The following is a 16392-nucleotide window of genomic DNA, read 5'->3' on the forward strand; positions in this document are numbered from 1 at the left end:
CGTATAGCCCAATAAGGCCCAATACTTCTCCCCGGCGTATTCCCGTAACTCTCCGGTACTCCAAAAAATACCCGAATCACTCGGAACCTTTCCGAAGTCCGAATATAGGCGTCCAATATATCGATCTTTACGTATCGACCATTTCGAGACTGCTCGTCATATCCCCGATCTCATCCGGGATTCCAAACTCCTTCGGTACATCAAAACTCATAAACTCATAATATAACTGTCATCGAAACCTTAAGCATGCGGACCCTACGGGTTCGAGAACAATGTAGACATGACCGAGACATGTCTCCGGTCAATAACCAATAGAGGAACCTGGATGCTCATATTGGCTCCCACATATTCTACGAAGATCTTTATCGGTCAGACCGCATAGCAACATACGTTGTTCCCTTTGTCATCGGTATGTTACTTGCCCGAGATTCGATCGTCGGTATCTCAATACCTAGTTTAATCTCGTTACCGACAAGTCTCTTTACTCGTTCCGTAATACATCATCCCGCAACTAACTAATTAGTTGCAATGCTTGCAAGGCTTATAGTGATGTGCATTACCGAGTGGGCCCAGAGATACCTCTCCGACAACCGAAGTGACAAATCCTAATCTCGAAATACGTCAACCCAACATGTACCTTCAGAGACACCTGTAGAACTCCTTTATAATCACCCAGTTACGTTGTGACGTTTGGTAGCACACAAAGTGTTCCTCCGGTAAACGGGAGTTGCATAATCTCATAGTCATAGGAACATGTATAAGTCATGAAGAAAGCAATAGCAACATACTAAACGATCAAGTGCTAAGCTAACGGAATGGTTCAAGTCAATCACATCATTCTCCTAATGATGTGATCCCGTTAATCAAATGACAACTCTTTTGTCCATGGCTAGGAAACATAACCATCTTTGATAAACGAGCTAGTCCAGTAGAGGCATACTAGTGACACTATGTTTGTCTATGTATTCACACATGTATTATGTTTCCGGTTAATACAATTCTAGCATGAATAATAAACATTTATCATGATATAAGGAAATAAATAATAACTTTATAATTGCCTCTAGGGCATATTTCCTTCAGGGCTGCCTTTGGTCCCGGTTCGTCCCACCAACCGGGATCAATGATGGTGGGCCAGGAGCGAGGCCCATTGGTCCCGGTTCGTCCCACCAACCAGGACCAAAAGGTCCAGACGAACCGGGACCAATGGCCCACGTGACCCGGCCGGCCCCCGTGGCTCACGAACCGGGTCCAATGCAACCATTTGTCCCGGTTCTGGATTGAACCGGGACTAATGGGCTGACCCGGCCTGGACCAATGCCCCCTTTTCTACTAGTGAAGTATCATGCTAAAGCTTCAACAGTTGTTCGTAAGAGTAATACTAGGACTTATACACCTCCTTAGCAAATCAATGTTGAACCTAGTATTGCTATGGTTAAAGATCTCTTAGATGATGATTTAGATGGGCATGTTATTTATTTTTGTGATGAAATTGCTAATATTGCTAGACCTGATACTAAGATACATAGACCTGTCATAGGCATGCATGTTATTTCTGTTAAAATAGGAGATCATTGTTATCATGGTTTATGTGATATGGGTGCTAGCGCTAGTGCGATACCTTATGATTTATATAAAGAAATTATGCACGACATTGCACCCGTTGAATTAGAACACATTGATGTTACTATTAAGCTTGCTAATAGGGATACTATTAAACCAGTTGGGATTGTTAGAGATGTTGAAGTTTTGTGTGGGAAAGTCAAATACACTGTTGATTTTCTTGTTCTTGGCTCTCCACAAGATGCCTTTTGTCCCATTATTTTTGGTAGACCCTTTTTAAACACTTTTAATGCTAGGATTGATTGCGAAAAGGATGTTGTTACAATTGTCTTAGATGATATAACTCATGAGTTTAATTTTGCTAAATTTCGTAGACAACCCCGTGATAAAGAATTATCGAGTAAAGATGAAATAATTGGTCTTGCTTCTATTGTTGTGCCTCCAATTGACCCGTTAGAACAATATTTCTAGACCATGAAAATGATATGTTTATGAAAGAAAGAAGGGAAATAGATGAAGTATTCCTTAAACAGGAACCTATTTTGAAACATAACCTTACCGTTGAAATTCTTGGGGATCCCCCTCCACCCAAGGGTGATCCCGTGTTTGAACTCAAACCTTTACCTGATAATCTTAAGTATGCTTACCTTGATGAAAAGGAAATATATCCTGTTATTATTATGCTAACCTTTCTGAGCCAGAAGAAGAAAGATTATTGAAAACTCTGAAGAAGCACCGAGCTGCTATTGGATATACTCTGGATGATCTTAAGGGTGTTAGTCCCACGTTATGTCAACACAAAATTAGTTTGGAGGAAGGAGCCAAACCAGTTAGAGATCCTCAACGAAGATTGAATCCCAAGATGAAAGAAGTGGTAACAAAGGAGATACTAAAGCTCCTTGAGGCAGGTATAATTTACCCCGTTGCTGATAGTGAATGGGTAAGCCCTGTCCATTGTGTCCCTAAAAAGGGAGGTATTACTATTGTTCCTAATGATAAAGATGAATTGATTCCGCAAAGAATTATTACAGGTTATAGGATGGTAGTTGACTTCCGTAAATTAAATAAAGCTACTAAGAAAGATCACTACCCTTTACCTTTTATTGATCAAATGCTAGAAAGACTATCCAAACATACACATTTCTACTTTCTAGATGGTTATTCTGGATTCTCTCAAATACCTGTATCAGCGGAAGATCAATCGAAAACTACTTTTACTTGCCCTTTCGGTACTTTTGCTTATAGACGTATGCCTTTTGGTTTATGTAATGCACCTGCTACCTTTCAAAGATGCATGATGGCTATATTCTCTGATTTTTGTGAAAAGATTTGTGAGGTATTCATGGATGACTTCTCCGTTTATGGATCCTCTTTTGATGATTACTTGAGCAACCTTGATCGAGTTTTGCAGAGATGCGAAGACACTAGTCTCGTTCTGAATTGGGAAAAGTGTCACTCTATGGTTAATGAAGGCATTGTCTTGGGGCATAAGATTTCCGAGAGAGGTATTGAAGTTGACAAAGCCAAAGTTGATGCTATTGAAAAGATGCCATGTCCCAAGGACATAAAAGGTATATGAAGTTTCCTTGGTCATGCCGGTTTTTATAGGAGGTTCATTAAGGACTTTTCTAAGAACTCCAGGCCTCTGACTAATTTATTGTAAAAAGATATTCCTTTCGTCTTTAATAATGATTGTGTAGAAGCATTTGAAATACTTAAGAAAGCTTTGATCACTACACCTGTTGTTCAGCCACCTGATTGGAATTTACCTTTTGAAATTATGTGTGATGCTAGTGATTACGCTGTAGGTGCTGTTCTAGGGCAAAGACTTGATAAGAAATTAAATGGTATCTAGTATGCTAGTAAGACTCTTGATACTACCCAAAAGAATTATGCTACTACTGAAAAAGAATTCTTAGCAGTTGTGTTTGCATGTGATAAGTTTAGACCTTATATTGTTAATTCCAAAGTTACTATTCAAACTGGTCATGCTGCTATTAAATACCTTATGGAAAAGAAAGATGCTAAGCCTAGACTCATTAGATGGGTTCGCTTGCTCCAAGAATTTGATTTGCATATTATTGATAGAAAGGGAGCTGAGAACCCCGTTGCAGACAACTTGTCTAGGTTAGAGAATGTTCTTGATGACCCACTGCCTATTGATGATAGCTTTCCTGATGAACAATTAGCGGTCGTTAATGCTTCTCGTACTGCTCCATGGTATGCTGATTATGCTAATTATATTGTTGCTAAATTTATACCACCTAGTTTCACATAGCACCAAAAGAAAAAGTTCTTTTATGATTTAAGACATTACTTTTGGGATGACCCACACCTTTATAAAGAAGGAGTAGATGGTGTCATTAGACGTTGTGTACCTGAGCATGAACAGGAACAGATCCTACGCAAGTGTCACTCTGAATCCTATGGAGGGCACCACGCTGGAGATAGAAGTACCCAAAAGGTACTACAATCTGGTTTTTATTGGCCTACTCTCTTCAAAGATGCTCGTAAGTTTGTCTTATCTTGTGATGAATGTCAAAGAATTGATAATATTAATAGACGTCAAGAAATGCCAATGAATTATTCTCTTGTTATTTATCTGTTTGATGTTTGGGGCTTTGATTATATGGGACCTTTTCCTGCCTCTAATGGTTATACACATATTTTAGTTGTTGTTGATTACGTTACTAAGTGGGTAGAAGCTATTCCAACTAGTAGTGCTGATCATAACACTTCTATTAAAATGCTTAAAGAAGTTATTTTTCCGAGGTTTGGAGTCCCTAAATATCTTATGACTGATGGTGGTTCACATTTTATTCATGGTGCTTTCCGTAAGATGCTTGCTAAGTATGATGTTAATCATAGAATCGCATCTCCATATCATCCGCAGTCTAGTGGTCAAGTAGAGTTGAGCAATAGAGAGCTCAAGTTAATTTTGCAAAAGACTGTTAATAGATCTAGAAAGAATTGGTCCAAAAAACTTGATGATGCATTATGGGCCTATAGAACTGCATACAAAAATCCTATGGGTATGTCCCCATATAATACGGTTTATGGAAAACCATGTCATTTACCTCTTGAACTTGAACATAAAGCATATTGGGCTATTAAAGAGCTCAATTATGACTTCAAACTTGCCGGTGAGAAGAGGTTGTTTGACATTAGCTCACTTGATGAATGGAGAGCCCAAGCTTGTGAGACTGCCAAGCTATTCAAATAAAAAGTTAAACGCTGGCATGATAAAAGGATACAAAAGCGTGAGTTTGACGTAGGAGATTATGTGTTATTATTCAACTCTTGTTTAAGATTTTTTGCAGGAAAGCTTCTCTCTAAATGGGAAGGTCCCTACGTTATCCAGGAGGTCTATCATTCTGGTGCCATAAAGATCAACAACTTCGAAAGCACAAGTCCGAGGGTGGTAAACAGTCAGAGAATTAAACATTATATTTCAGGTAATCCTATTAATGTTGAAACTAATATTATTGAAACCGTAACCCCGGAGGAATACATAAGGGACACTTTCCAGAACGTTCCAGACTCCGAAAAGGAATAGGTATGTGGTACGGTAAGTAAACCGACTCCAAAACAACTCCAATGACATTTTTTATCAGTTTTGGATTATTTAAGAATTTTAGGAAGAAAGAAGTAGTCCAAAAGGGACACGAGGCCCCCGCGAGAGTGGAGGGCGCGCCCACCCTTACTGGGCGCGCCCCCCTGTCTCGTGGGCACCTCGTGTGTCTCCCGGACTCCATTTTCTTGCACGTTATGTATTTTGGTCGGCAAAAATTCGTTATATATACTCCCGAAGGTTTTGACAACCGTATCACGCAAATATCCTCAGTTTTCGTTTTCAGGCTATTTCCTGTTGCAGATCAAGAGCAATATGTCTTCTCAGGAGTCAGTCGGGGAGAGTCGGGTGTCTCACCCAACACCGGTACCAGGAGCAAATAGCTACAATTATCACTTTGGACCATCAACAGAGGATGAGATGGAGGCCGACTTGAAAAGGATAGATGCCACGGAGGAAGATCAATAAGTTACCTCTCGTCCCCAAGCAGAATTTATGATGGGGGAACTACCTAACCTGGCTATCCCAACTTCGGTCATCCCTTCCAACTTTAGATTTCTCTCTTATGAAAATATGAAAAAGAGCTTCACTTGTTCTCCAGAAGCTATGCAGCATCCTTGGGTAAAGGGAGCTTTGGCCATAACGGGCAAGCTTCGTAAAGAAATTATGGACCTCAAACGACAAGTCAATGAGCTCGAGAAGGAGAACCGTATCCTTAAGGGCATCATTGCCAAGAAGATCATAACGCCAACCGTGAAGAAGGAGACATAATCACATGGGTATGGGCACTCCCCTTGGCAACTGCCAAGCTTGGGGGAGGTGCCCCGGTATCGTATCACCATCACACTCCTACCTTTACCGTTTTTATTTAGTTCGGTCCTTTTAGTAGTATCTTGATCTAGTAGATAGTTTTGATATCAAGTAGTTTTGAGTTTTGCTTTGTGATCTCTTTTTGTAATCGAGTCCGTGAGCTACATATAATAAAGATTAGTGTTGAGTCAAGGGCTTTTCTATGTTGCTATGATCTTGAGAAAGTAGAAAGAAGTAAAAGAGTTCTTATAGATCTTATGGTTAGTGATAACTTCACATATAGAAAGTATGAGGCAGGAAAATTGTTGAGAGTTGATAAACGTAGTTTTGGTCATCGTTGCAATTAATAGGAAGTGATAAGGAAAGAGAGGTTCACATATAAATATACTATCTTGGACATATTTTATGATTGTGAGCACTCATTTAGTATGACATGCTAAAAGAGTTGACGTTGGACAAGGAAGACAACGTAATGGTTTATGTTTTCTCACATCTCAGTTAAAGTATATTGTCATTGACCTTCCAAACATGTTGAGCTTGCCTTTCCCCCTCATGCTAGCCAAATTCCTAGCACCAAGTAGAGATATACTTGTGCTTCCATATTCCTTTAAACCCAGTTTTGCCATGAGAGTCCACCATATCTACCTATGGATTGAGTAAGATCCTTCAAGTAAGTTGTCATCGGTGCAAGCAATAAAAATTGCTCTTTAAATATGATGACTTATTAGTGCGGAGAAAATAAGCTTTATACGACCTTGTTATGGAAGCAATAAAAGCGACAGACTGCATAATAAAGGTCCATACACAAGTGGCAATATAAAGTGACGTTCGTTCGTACTAAGATTTTGTGTATCCAACCCTAAAAGCGCATGACAACCTCTGCTTCCCTCTGCGAAGGGCCTATCCTTTACTTTATGTTCGTACTTTTTGTTTTTATTTTATACTTGAGTCAAGGTGATCTTCACCTTTCCCTTTTTCATTTTATCCTTTGGCAAGCTCCTCGTGTTAGCAAGATCATGATATATATATATATATCCAATTGGATGTTCGTTAGCATAGACTATTATTGTTGACATCACCGGAAGATGAATACGTTGGGAGTCAACATAATAAGCCCCTATCTTTCTTAGTGTCCGGCTGAAACTCCATAACCACAAGTATTGCGTGAGTGTTAGCAATTATAGAAGACTATATGATAGTTGAGTATGTGGATTTGCTGAAAAGCTCTATTGTTGACTCTTGCTGATGTTATGATAAATTGCGATTGCTGCAATGACTAAAATTATAGTTTGTTAGTTCTCAATGACGTTTATGAACCATACTTGATATTGTGAATGGATTGTTACTTGAGCATAAGAAATCATATGATGGAATCTATATGTGTTGCTGTTATAAGAATGATCATGATGCCCTCATGTCCGTATTTTTTTTATCAACACCTCTGTCTCTAAACATGTGGACGTATTTTTCGATATCGGCTTCCGCTTGAGGACAAGCGAGGTCTAAGCTTGGGGAGTTGATAGGTCCATTTTGCATCATGCTTTTATATCAATATTTATTGCATTATGGGCTATTATTACACATTATATCTCAATACTTATGGCTATTCTCTCTTATTTTACAAGGTTTACCATGAAGAGGGGGAATGCCGGCAGCTGGAATTCTGGCTCGAAAAGGAGCAAACATTGGAAACCTATTCTGCACTGCTCCAAAAGTCCTGAAACTCCACGAAACATATTTTTGGATTTATTAAGAATTATTGAGAGAAAGAAGTACATCAGGGGGCCCACACCCTGGCCAGGAGGGTGGGGCGCCCCCCCTACTGGGCGCACCCACCTGTCTCCTGGGCCCCCTGGTGGCCCTCCGGTGTCCATCTTCCGCTATATGAAGGCCTTTACCCTGGAAAAAATCGTGGGCAGGCTTACGGGACGAAACTCCGCCGCCACGAGGCGGAACCTTGGTGGAACCAATCTAGAGCTCCGGCAGAGCTGTTCTGTCGGGGATACTTCCCTATGGGTGGGGGAAATCATCACCATCGTCATCATCAACAATCCTCCCACCGGGAGAGGGTCAATCTCCATCAACATCTTCACCAGCACCATCTCCTCTCAAACCCTAGTTCATCTCTTGTACCCAATCTTGTATCCAAAACCACAAATTGGTACATGTGGGTTGCTAGTAGTGTTGATTACTCCTTGTAGTTGATACTTATTGGTTTACTTGGTGGAAGATCATATGTTCAGATCCTTAATGCATATTGTTACACCTCTGATTATGAACATGAATATGCTTTGTGAGTAGTTACGTTTGTTCCTGAGGACATGGGTGAAGTCTTGCTATTAGTAGTCATGTGAATTTGGTATTCGTTCGATATTTTGATGAGATGTATGTTGTCTTTTCCTCTAGTGGTGTTATGTGAACGTCGACTACATGACACTTCACCATTATTTGGGCCTAGAGGAAGGCATAGGGAAGTAATAAGTAGATGATGGGTTACTAGAGTGACAAAAGCTTAAACCCTAGTTTATGCGTTGCTTCGTTAGGGGCTGATTTGGATCCATATGTTTCATGCTATGGTTAGGTTTACCTTAATACTTTTGTTGTAGTTGCGGATGCTTGCAATAGGGGTCAATCATAAGTGGGATGCTTGTCCAAGTAAGGGCAGTACCCAAGTACCGAAGACCAAAACGCGACTCCCGTCTGTTCGCAACCCCCACCCCCCAGCTGTTGTGCATCCATTTTCACGGCCCCACCCTCTTTTTTTGCGGGTCGGCCCCACCCTCCTTGTTGTAGCATGCAAGGGCGTGAGCCCATACTAGTCACCCCGCTGCATCACGGCGGCTAGGAGCCATTGCTGACGTGCGTTGTTGCGAGCGAGCACGCCGGCGGGGTCAAGGGGGGAGGATGGCGACGCTGGAATAGGGTCCACCGCCATGCGAGCTGCCATGGTGTTGCTATGACCGTCGGCGATGAGAGTTGCAACCGGACGACGGTGGAGCTACAACTGGTGACCGCCTATGATATGACCAAGACAATGGCGATGGTTGAGCTATGAGGGAATGTTTCGGCCGTTGGACGGAGTCAAATTCTTCAACTCAAGATTAAAAGTTTTCCAGATGTTTAAAAGAGTGTATAATAAGATCTTCAAGTTGTGCACGACAATTTCTTGATTTCTATTCGATCTGATCGATCCGATCGTTGTTTGGTTGGGAGTGAAGCAAGCGATGACGACGGGATCTCCCCCTCCTCCCTTCAATCCCGCGATGCACCGGGGGGGACCCTAGCCGCCAGGCCCTCGACCCCGCCTCCTTCCTCTCCTCCCTGCCGCCGTCGACAGGCACTGACAGGCAAAACCCGAATGGCACGGCAGCGGCGAGGCCCTTCCTCCTCCTCTGCCCGTGTGGGGACAGCGTGGGACGGCGACCTCAGGTGGCAGCACTGGGCGGCCGCGGTGCCCAGCAGCGTGGCGGTGGCACGCCGGTGCCCTCCTTCCCAAGCGCGGCGCGGTGGCTGCAGAGCTCCTGACCTGGGAGGTGGCGCGCGGTCGGATTAACGGCCGGATCCGGCCGGATTAGGAAGTGGGGGTCGGCCGGCGGCGCGGATATGGTGGTTCCGGGTAGTTGTGTGCTCTCTAGATGCTAGCTCTTGGGGGGGTGGGGGATGTCCTGGGCAGATCAGCCGGTCCTCTTGGTCATGTGGGCGGGTGAGGGGATAACGTCAGGTGGCTCGGGCTCGCTCTTCTTCACTGGGGCGACGCCCAGATCCAGATCTGGGAGTCTGGAATCTCCGTGATTGTCTTGATGACCTCGTGTGGCACGGGTGAGCTGTCGAGCAAAAGCTCCGCGCTTTGGCGCTGACGGCGATGACACTCGCGGGCGCATCTCTCTTCTTGAAGATGTCTCCGTGGATCTCCTCTCCGTGACAGGGCTCCGAGCAAAAGCTCATGTCCACTTTGGATTCGGCAGCGGTGACGGTCGCGCTGTCTTCCCTCATGTGGGCGTTGTCATGGAGCTTAATTGTGCTAGGGCACCACCTTGTATCGTTCGGCCGTGTATTCTGTTCGCTTCATGCTTCATGTATGAAGTGAGGCGAAAGCCTGTTCCGAGAGAAGCAAGCGACAAGCAATGCTTTAATTTGTAGTTGATTTTTTTTGAAAAAGGAGGTCTGCCCCGGGGCCTATGCATCGAAACGATGCATGCAGCCATATTATAATGGGAACGTTTCGATGCGGCGCGCCGGCCGAACCCAGCGCCGGTCACACGCGACGCGTTGGATCTGACGCATCCTTCGCTTTATATTGCGCCATGTTCGCCTTATACCTGCCCTCTCAGCTCGTCCACTCGTTCCTTTTCCCGCACATATCGTCTCCTACCTCACGCGATGCAGCCATGGATGATTCACTTGGCCCACCATCTCCCATGCCCATCCACCTTTACCCCACCATGGAGTGCCATGCATGCTGCTTCCACCCTTCCCCCACGCATCTTTCCCAGCAACCTGATGCAGCAAGGAGAGAGGGGAGGGCTGGTTAGTCGATGAATACGCGCGGACGCAGCCTGCTTTGAGCGATGAGGAAGGCGGCCTTTTGCTCCGCCCAGGACTGCCCTACTACAAGCACCATGCGTAGATGCTACAGCTGGCGTCTCGTTCTCCTACTAGGCATAGCTGGCGTCGAATTTTTGCTACAACCACGCTAGCTTTTGCTACAATCGGCGGTTCGTTTTGCTACAATGCATCACCGGCGTCGGTAGTTCAAGGACGGCGGCGCTGCTCCAGCCAGCACTTCCCATGCTACAAGCACCGCACGTGATGCTACAATCTGCATCTCGTTTTGCTACAACCACGCTGGATTTCTCCTACAATGCATCGCCGGCATTGATTTTTTGTTACAACCACATCCGCTTTTTGCTACAATCCGTAATTTGTTTTGCTACCACGCACCACTGGCACCATTTTTTTGCTACAACGGCGTCGCTTTTCTGCTACAACCGTCATTGCCATTTGCTACAATGCAGCACCGGCGGCGTAGAAAAAGCTATGACCGGCAAGTTTGTTTTTGCGGGGACCGGCGATGATTTTGGCTGTCACCGGCGGAGTGTTTTGTTGGGACGAGTGATGGAATGCTCATCTTTTTGCTGGGACGGTGAAGCTGCTGCTCATCTTTTTGCTGGGACGGCGAAGCTGCATCGGAGACGGACAGGAGGACGACGGCATGGGCCACGATGGCGTGGTTTGATGCGTAGATCACCAACGGATGCGAGACGGTGAGCGTGGTGACGGCCACGAAGCTGCCGGTGATGCATCGACGGCCAATCGGCCATGGTGAGGCGGCGTGTCGCCGCCGACGAGGCAGCCTGCGGGGGGCAGTTTGTCTACAGCAGCTCAAATCTGTTTCCATCTCTCTCGACCTGACCTTAGGCCTTGTTTGGTTCATAAGTCGTAGGACTTTTTTTAGTCCCAACTTATAAGTCCCAAGTCCCTAAAAAGTTCCTACCTGTTTGGTTCCTCGGACTTATAAGTCCCTATAAGACCATATTACAACTATAAGTCCCTATAAGTCCCTCCTTGAGAATCTTATTTCATAAGTCCCAAATGTTCACTTTAAGTCCCTATAAGTTCCTCCTGTTTGGTTTAGATGGGACTTATAGGGATTTTTTCAAGTCCCTAAGTCAATAAGTCTCTGGAAACAAACACCCTCTTAGACGAAGCGGCTAGGAAAGAAAAAAGATGACGTGGGGCTCTATCTAACGACCACAGATGAAGTAATCCAGCGGTCCTGGTACGACCGGCGCAGCGCTTCGGCCGGTCGACCGGCACAGATCACTGGCCTATTATGAAAGTACATATACAATACGAGCGCCCAAGACAAAGTCGATGGTGTGGCCGTACGTATGTACGTTTACCGGAGCCCAAGATGCAGTCGCGGGCCCAACACATGTAGTACCCCGACGTGGATAGAAAAAGGAAAACACATGTACGAACCCAGAGACCCCCTCGGCAGGTACCCTCGATCGCCAAACCCTTTTCCGGCGATGAGCAGGAGATGGAAAAGATGTCAAGGTTCTTCGGCGATGAGCCGGAGATGGAGCGGGAAGCGAAGAAGCCACATCTGGCAGAGGAGGAGGAGGGGACAGCTCTTCACTCCACGAGCCCTAGATCTCCCGACTTGCTAGCTGATCTAAACTCCCATCCAGGGATGATCTTCGCGGTCTTTGAGCAAGACAAAGCCCGATCCCAAGCAAAACCAGGTGATTTTCCCCCAGGTTCCAACCTCTTTTCCTCCTCATCAGGACAGATTGGTGTTTACTTGTTCATTTTTTTATTTTATTTTTTTGCAGATCGTGTGTACGATGTGATCGAGTGCGCGACGGAGGAATCCTCCGATCCGCCCAGCCCTCCACTCTACGAACCCTATATCCCGAGTGAGCTAGCTGATAGGGCTGCCAATCCAGGCGTACGCGCTGCCTTCCGGCAGGCCAAAGCCAGATATGAAGCAGAACAATGTGAAATCAATTTCCCTCTCATCTTCTTCTCATATCAATTTCCAGCCTCTTCTCATTCCTCGCTGACACAAGCTGATTGCACAATTGATTTTCTGTATGTAGCCCGTCAGGCTTATCTCTTCACTATGGATCATCACCGCTATAAAAAGCCGTCATGCCTTTTTGGTGACCACCTCCTTCCCATCCGTGAACCCGCAAAGGATGCAGTGCTTCTTGTCGCCAACTCAGTCATCAGTCTCTCCTCCTCTCTCGGTACGTATGCGTGTAGCATCATGCATGAATGCTACAAACTAAAATTTGCTACCTAGTAAGTAGTGTTCTAAGTTCCGGTTTGCTTTGCAGAGAGTCAGCCGCTTAATATGTGCTCTGGTTTGTGGATTCAACGGGACGACAATCGCAAAACCGCCGTTGTTTTGACGTCTACGCATCTGATTCGGGCAAAAAATAACTCACTCAACGACCCGTGGTTGGGCGAGTGGACAGGCAAATATCATCGCGAGGCAAAGGAGAGCTTCTTAGCATTTATTTATACATTCCGTAATGATAATAGATCTGATTCAGTTGATATCTCAAAACTGGTTTTTGATAATATAATTTATCTTGAAAATGTAGTGTCATAACTTTCGCCGCTATCTTTTCAGGTCATTGTTCACTTGCTGGACAACACAACCGTACTAGGCAGGCTCCTATACCTGCAAGAGCATTATGAATTTGCTCTTTATGAGGCTGAAGTTGACAAAAAAGTTCAGTTGCACACTTTTAATGATAGTGTGTGTTCTGGTCAAGATGTTTTCCGAATTGGAAGAGACGAAAATCTGGATCTAACAATAACCCATGGTAGAGTGGAATACATGATTCCAGATTGGTATGAGAGGTGTCATTACATGTATTTTTCCCGTCATACAAGTCACAATATGGTATGTTGTATCTTAACTTAATGCTTTGTATTTTAATGTTGCTATCTTGTTACTGCAAACTGTAATATTTGTCACTACTACAACCTGCAGTTTCAAGATGATGGAGGGGCCATGATTGATGGGAAACGCTTCCTATCCGAAGTCTGATAGGAAACTTTCATCAGACTGCTCCTGTGTCGTTGATTCTTTCCTAATCCAGCGGTCCGTATTAAGAAGCAAATCTTCAATCCGTCAATTAATCACAAAATTTACCTCTCCCGAGTTAATCTCGCCCCACCTGCCCCGCCCCACCAAGCTCATCCCCGAGCTGGCCGCGGCGTCTACCTCCGCCACCATCGTTCCGCACAAAAAGAAACTGCGACAAGTACAGCTCATCCACGTCTTGATGATCCGGCGTCCCGCCCTCGTCTGCTTCGTCGTTCCCTGATGTCACCATCGACCACGTAAACCCCATCGCCACTCCGATCCCTCACCAGACCGTGCCCCGTCACCACCACTTCCACCGCACGGGTGCGCCATTTTGGCTAGGCAAGGAAGATGCATGCACATCCAAAGCGTCGGCCCCTGGCACTGGTATGCACCCAGCCGAAAACTATGGTAAGATTCATCTCATCTTTCATCCATTTTTAATTAATTGTTTTGATTTGCATTACCTTTGATTTGAGTGTAATTTTGCTCCCAATTCATCTACTCAGGCCCTCAACAATAACATGCCAACGGCGGCTTCATGTTGCAGCTGGCTGCCTCAGATGTCCCTTGTTCCAATGGTGACGGCGGTCACTAATCTGTACGAAATCAGTCCTCCCTTGTCTCATCTTCCCTAGTTGATACATTTTTCATCTCGAATTGGTATACTCCCTCTGTCTAGGTGTGTAAGTCATCTTACACAAACCAAATAATCCCAAAACACTTGAGTGTGGTTTTTCACGGTGCACCCAATATCCAAGCCGTCTGTGAGTGTTTCCTCACCTCGAGATCGTCCAGCACAGTGAAACGAGTGAACAATTAATCCTGTACGTAAACAGTAATCCCGCGCGGGAGAGACGACCGATTCAAATTGTTCTGGGCCGAAATAGCTCACTGTTCACCGTCGCGGTCTGACTGATGTGACCTTACATGTACTGCTAGCTGTCGCCCCTGTCCATCAATAGCAGCGATGCCAAACCAGCCCGTTCAATTGTGTGCACCCAATATCCAGGCCGTCAGTGAGTGCTCCCTTCACACATCTCACCCCGTCCCCTCTCTCTCTTCTTAGTCTTCCATGTGAGCAGAATCCATGGAAGCCGAGCCCAGCTACCTTGCTTCCCTGGCGATGATGGATGGGGGAGCAGATGATTTCTGCATCGAGCCCGTAGCAGAGCCGCACGGCGACCAGATCCCTAGCGCTCGATATATCGATCTGTTTGAGCTTGTAGTTTGGCCAGGTGGAGAGGAAAATGGTACACATGTGCCAGCATCAAGGTATGCAGTCAGCTCGATCCATGACCGATTCATCTTTAGGGAGACGAATTTCGGTTTTATTCCAAGCCTAAACGTGGTGGTGCCTGACAAATTTGTCATTTTTCCCTTTCCAGGAGCTGTGCCGCCACCACCGCTGTATCAGATTCCGCCGGCGGTTGTAATCCGGACGGAGCCATCCAGATCCCGGCGGTCTCAGCCGATGGAGCCATTCAGACCCCAACTATCTCAACAGGCAGAGCGGACGGAGCCATCCAGACCCGGGCTGTCTTAGCGGACGGAGCCATCTAGACCCCTGCTGTCTCAGCGGACGGGGGCATCCAGACCCCAGCTATCTCAGCAAAGCAACCCATGGCCGTCGTCGGGAGTTGGAAGAAGAGGTACCAATGTTGTCTTTGCATATCCATCGAACACCTAACTTAGGTTGAATTTTTTGCGGAACCATCTGGTGGAGTTCCACCTAGTTTCATTCTGCCGTTTGACTGGCTTTTTATCCATAAATCGGCTGGAATATGATGCCTAGAATGTTGGATCGCACAATGAAAATAACACTATGCATTCGTTGTGGTTAATTTTCCAATACTGCTGTGAGGTGTGACATCAACACAGGAAGTTTCCATGTATATAAATGTTTTGTCTGGGCATCTGTTATATTTAGATTCATATCAATATTCATGTTTGATTGTGATTATTTTGACATTGAAACCTCGTCAAGAGTTCTGCACCCTCATCACACTCACGCTACTGTTAGCAACTTAGCATTCAACCATACATAGAATCTGATAACACTAGTAGAAAACGGGTCAAACGTGAAGCACATTAGTGCCGGTTTGTATTAGAGCCGGCACAAATGTATACATTAGTGCCGGTTCCAACGGCTAGCCGGGCCGCTCTCATTAGTACCGGTTCGTGGCTAACCTTTAGCACCGGTTCGTGCCACGAACCGGTACAAATGAGGGTGGTGGCAGGATGTTGTCAGTCTGGGCCCCCTCCAGCACCTTTAGTACCGGTTCGTGCTACGAACCGGTACTATAGGTCCTCCTGCATATAAACCCTTCATCCAGCTCGCTCTGTTCTTCCCCCTTTCCCCTCTCCTCTCCTCTCTGTTCTTCCTCTTCTCCCCTCGAGCTCATCACACATTTTGCCCAAAATTTGTCAAGATTTGAAGGCCCCCATCCATTCAAGTGATCACAAAGGTTAGCAACTTTGTCCTTTCATCTCTCATTGCTAGATTAGCTCTTGCAATGCTTTATATAATTATTGATTTGTGAGTTTAGTAATTTGGGAGGAAATATATATATGTGCCAGTATTTGATTTATATGCAATTTGAGGTCAAAATAACACTTAGTTTGCATATGTAGGTGTGGTTTACTTAGTGCCTTCTAAATCTCCGTCGTAACCACCGTCGATCGCCCGCACCGTCCCGTCACCGGCACCACCTTGTGGTGAGCCTCTTGTTCATGAAATTTTATATAAAAAATTGATGTTTGTGTGATTTGGATATATAGTTACTCGTATAATAATTATCTTACCCGTACGTTGTTTGTTATACATAGTGCCATGGTTTTG

At 45.1% G+C, this 16392-nt stretch overlaps 1 long non-coding RNA gene across 1 annotated transcript; it reads left to right on the forward strand.

Moving 5' to 3' along the window:
• The first annotated feature begins 13173 nt into the window (after window positions 1-13173).
• On the forward strand, window positions 13174-15613 carry LOC123110239 (uncharacterized). Its single transcript, XR_006453239.1, has 4 exons — window positions 13174-13364; window positions 13455-13961; window positions 14060-14825; window positions 14939-15613. It is a non-coding gene; the product is annotated as an uncharacterized lncRNA (long non-coding RNA).
• The last annotated feature ends 779 nt before the right edge of the window (window positions 15614-16392 follow it).

This window comes from Triticum aestivum, chromosome 5B, assembly GCF_018294505.1.
Source record: "Triticum aestivum cultivar Chinese Spring chromosome 5B, IWGSC CS RefSeq v2.1, whole genome shotgun sequence".
NCBI lineage: Eukaryota > Viridiplantae > Streptophyta > Magnoliopsida > Poales > Poaceae > Triticum > Triticum aestivum.